General features: G+C 45.0%; 1 non-coding gene across 1 annotated transcript; it reads right to left on the bottom strand.

Moving 5' to 3' along the window:
* Positions 1-438: 438 nt before the first annotated feature.
* Positions 439-510, bottom strand: TRNAG-GCC (transfer RNA glycine (anticodon GCC)). Its single transcript has one exon. It is a non-coding gene; the product is annotated as a tRNA-Gly (tRNA).
* Between the last annotated feature and the right edge of the window lie 4427 nt (positions 511-4937).

Here is a 4937-nt window from a genome sequence, read left to right as displayed (position 1 = left end):
AGTGTGTTGGGGAGGCCAGGGAAGACGGATTGGATCGAGAGGCGATGCCTATGCCTCTTCTTTATCGATAGAATTCCCATCATTTGCAGTCTACGGCGAAGGAGACAAGGGCGAGGCACCGAACAATTTCATTGCCTCAACCTCCATCCGTCATTAGTAATCTCAATCTGCTTTTCCTATTCACTAGTACACTGCGCGCTACAACTAGCAGCCCCTTTACTAGTGAGGGAAAAGGCTAGCGCGCAACGGCGCCAGCAACCTACTCCTAAAAGGTTGCTGGCTTTCCCCTTTATTTTTAAATTTCGAGTAAGAAAGTTCAGGGTTTTATCCCTACAAACAAGGGGCTGCTTGCTGCTCGCCCCTATCTCTAAAGGAAAGGGGCTTATGCACTCTACTCGCTGCCTACTCCACTCGTTATCACTAAACGACGAAGCCAAGAGCGGAAGGAGGGACTTGAACCCTCAACCTCAGCCTTGGCAAGGCTATGCTCTACCATTAAGCTATTTCCGCCAGCTACGGTAGTGGCGAAGCACTACTGAGCAATTCACGTATCACTTGATACAGACGACTTCTATTTTTCCGCCGGACCACACTCTTGACCCCCGATCGAGCTACAAGCACGAGTAGGTAGGCGGCTAGGGGGGGGATGGGCGGCTGGGCTGGGAAGTAAGGGTTCCCCCTTCTTTTTGCTTCGCGTCAGATGAGATGATGATTAGTGGGTCAGGTCCAGTGTGTGCTCTTGATCACAATCACTAAAGGGGCGGGCTGGCTGGGCTGCCTTTTCAATCAATCTCCGGCCGTTCAGTGCCGCTATTGGTGCGAGTTGTAAGGAATCTTGGTCTCGAGTCGAGCTGGGGCTTTTTTCATTCTCGTAACGGGAGTGAGTGCACCGCAAGACCAGACAAGTTACTCCTTCGCCTCGCAGCGGCGGCATCTGTTAAGTGAAGAAATTACCTAAGACGGCTTCTCTTATTCTACGATAATCCAAGCAGCAGCCCCACAAGTCCGCTCGGAACCAGTCGATTCCTGAGCCATTCGTTCTCCCCTCTCGGCTTACCCTCACTCCTTTCCTCGTGGATTGGCTTGAGACCCCGAATCTTCTTCCTAGCCTTTTTGTTTACCGATTAAAAACCTATCTTTACACTATCCCTCTTTCTCTTCACTTACTTTTCTTCTTTCGTAAACCCTCTATTCCTTCTTTGAAGGAAAGTCTTAGTCTACCCTACTAATTTAGTACTTACAGCGGGAAAAAAGGGGATTTTCTTCTTGTAATCAGCTGAGCGTACCAGTCTCATCATTCAAAGATGGGCCAGGGGCATAAGATCTTCCTCATTCGTTTAGTAATGAGTGGATTGTTTTTCCAATCTTTACCAATTCTGTCTTTGTTCCACGAGTGAGTTATATAGATTTTATAGAAAAGTAAGTCAATTCTTTAGCTTAGCCAAGCCCTGCGCTTAGTGAATCATCTAGCTCTTTACTAGCTCTACTTTCTATATTCAATATCTACGGTAAACTAAAACACCCTATTCGCTCGCTGACAGAAAGAAAAGGGGAAAGAGCCCCCCACGACTAGAAGAAGATCTATCTATAACAGGCTGTCTTTCGTTCCTGCTTAGATAAAAGCAGTAGCCCCTTATCGAAGGTGAAATAAGATTGACTGCATGAACTCTTCTCTTAAAAAAAGGAATCTTCCTATGAGTATGAACATTCTCTGCTGCCAAGACTGCGGAATGCTGCTATTCTATTGCTACTAGTGTAACTGCAAGAGCAAGCGCTGACCCTATCACTGAAATTAGTTAAACTAAATGAGTAGCAGGTGTCAAAGGAATTGCTATGAAAGATGGTACTTAGATTAGACTGGTGAAATTGGCGCAGGAGGCCCTGAACACTAAAAAAACGGACTCGGTTAGACCGGGCAGAACACACTCTACGAGGAAATAGGAAGCTAACATTTTCTTTCATAGCAGAGCAGAGTAGCCCTGATTAGCCCAGGAAAGATATTATACTTAATCTTAGTGGGGAAGGCTATGACGCGAACTTCGCATCTACATTCTCCCTTTTCGGGGGCTCCCGGGAAGTAACTACTCGAAAGCGGAGACCCACTATCTCATCAGGGAACTGCGTGAAATAAATTAGGATATAATCTTCACTTCGCAAGAAAAGAAAGATTTCCTTTAGTCCCCCTCATTGTATAGAACATAAATATGCCCGCCGCCTTCGACAAGAATTTCCTGAGCACGCAAGTCAGTTTGACAGTCTTCAGTTTTGTCACAAGGTAATCAAGGAGATTCTTAACGAAGCCGATTGGGGGAGACCTCTTCAAAAAAAAGGGCATGGGAATATCCCGGCTTCTTTATGTCCAAAAAAACTTTGTTGACCTATTCGAAATCGATAGAGGCGTGGCAGAAAATTGCTTGAACAGCTCGACGATCTATGCGTCGATGAGATTAGTTCTTGTAAAATTGGGAAGGGGAGGATCTTAAGTCCAAAAATGACCGGACCCATCCCCATCCGATTCGAACAATAAGTCGAAGGCTAAGATGAAATGGGGAATCTGAAAGCGTGACGAGAGAATGAAAAAAAATGTCACCAAGGCAAGGGGCTCAACCGCCTTATCAGTAGAGCCCCCTCCGTCCTATCGTACCTCTAGCAAACAACAAAGATGAACTTCGAGCTGCTTCGCGACCGGTTCTTTCAATTAATTGAAAGAAGCAGCGCCACACAGCACGTCTTTCTTTCAATTATTGATTTCCTCCGTTGACACATCTCCGCATGGGGCCTGGGAAAGGAATCCATTAGCTATCTTCACTAGACTGCGCCACAGCGCTTAACTATTTTTTTAAAGTGCTCTATCAGCGGTGTGATCCGAACGAAGACTACGACATGCACCAGGCGGATCCCAATCTCCGGACCTGCTTCTTCTGTAAAGACTAAAATAATAAAGTCTTTCCCCTGCATTAGCTCTTTACCGAATGAAACTTCTTAGCCTACAATCCCTGCCTACAATCCCTACTTACGGGACTGCTTTCAATTGGTCTGGAGATCGAAGAGAAAGAAAGGGCACATCTTTTTTACCCTATGTAAAAGAGACAGCTGGAAAGGCTGGAACGAAGTGAAGTGACTGGTTCGAGAAAGCCAGGAATTGCTATTAGACATGAGATGAGGCCTAAGCACTGCTGCTGATTCTAGAACAGCTTGCCCACTTGACTTGCTTGCTCATTCGCTTAACCCTTCACTTTAACTGGCAGGGCGAAGAAAGGAAAGTAAAAAAAATAGCTGGAAATCCTATTTGCGCTAGCCCACTTTATAACAGTTCAAACGGGAGAAAAAAAGAGAAAAGCACTGCTGGACTGGGCTTAGGAAGTTGCTTTCTTTTCTTTACCGGGGGAACAGACTAGCGAGACCGAAGGGCCCAAGAAAGAAAACTTAAGTAGCTTTACGGGAGAGGGCGGAAAATGGGGGAGAAAGGTGGAAATAAAAAGTTGTTTTACCGGGGAAGAGATTAGCTTTGAAGTAGCTTTACCGCGAGACCTCGGCCAACAAAGAGGGATTGGAGCACTGAAGACCCTTGCTGAGCAATCGAGGTTCAGAACTGCCTAATCTAGTTCTAAATCTATCATTTTAGATGAAAAAAGTTGCTAAAAGCCGGGTTTTTTCGATGAAAAAAGATCATTTTAGAAAAGATGCTATCTTATGATATTAAAATTCCCCATGTGACCAAAAGGCCTAAGGGAGGAGAACAAAGTTGCGGGACCAGAGGCGCAGGTAGTTCCTCGGGAGAGGGACAATTAAAAATAGCCTTCGTAGCGAGACCGCTTAAGTAGCTTTACGGGAAAGGAGAGGGACGCTGGGTCACTCGAACAGACCAACTCGGGGAGGTACGGACTTGCTTTACCGCGAGACCAGAGGAACTTTAAGCCACTGATAGGTAAAGCAGCCTGAACTTTTTTATTCCGGCTCAGAACTAGTAAGAAAGTAGCTTGATTACAGCTAGGAAGTTTCTTTACCCGGGGACTGAGCAATCTAGATTCAGAACATCCTAATCATGTTCTAAAATTCTTTCTTTGAGCTCCTAAAAGTTGCTAAAACCCGTCTTTTTTCAATGAAAATCTCTGATTTTATCTAATCATATATCTTATGATATTAGTTCACGGTCTAATGAAGAGAAGAAAGTTTCGTTAGCCAAAGCAGCTTCCGAAATGAAAGACAGTCGCTCAAAAGCTGCTATTTGTCCCGGAGTCTCGTTCCCCGTTCTTTAACCCCGCTACCCGTGACTAGATGATAGACTGACTTTCCTTGTACTTAGGGAATATCCAGATCAGTCTCATGGCATCTTCCTCTTTCAACTGAGAGGCAAGCCGAGGTTTAGTTCCTTTATGCAAAATAGGGCTAAAAGGATTAGCAATGTGGCTCAGTCTGAGTGAGGTTAGTAATAGAATAGGCTCGACCTTTACTTGAGGGAGAAGTTCGACATTTAGCTCGGCATTTAGGGTAGGCATTCCAAGGGGCGAAGAGATAATAGCTTTACTTCGAGTTTCAGGTGCAAGAGAAGGGTTTACTACTCGACTAATAAGTGTTAGATTTTGAGAATCCCGGGGTCAGTAACTCTTTCATGCCCTCTATCCCCAACTGCCTCTCCTTCCACTGACTAAAATATTCCATAGCCTTCGGTTTCCACGCTTAGTGAACGAGACTTTCTCTAATGTCTCGCTCATAAAGAAGAGCTCACATATATATTTAGAATGAAGCCTTATATGCCTTCGAAACCGAGAGCAAGCCCATTACCTCCGCCCCGTACCACCTTGTCTTAGCTTCAACTTGTTTTATAACCTTTGTTCATTCGCTTGGTTAGATCTTTCTTTCCTATTATTTGAGTAATAGTGATAGTGATCTCGTCGAGGGCTGCAGCTCTTATCTTAGAAGAGCCAAGGAGCGCG

Source organism: Euphorbia lathyris, chromosome 2 (genome assembly GCF_963576675.1).
Source record: "Euphorbia lathyris chromosome 2, ddEupLath1.1, whole genome shotgun sequence".
Lineage (NCBI taxonomy): Eukaryota > Viridiplantae > Streptophyta > Magnoliopsida > Malpighiales > Euphorbiaceae > Euphorbia > Euphorbia lathyris.
Note: the sequence above shows the minus strand (reverse complement) of the source record. Positions and strands in the feature narration are given on the sequence as shown.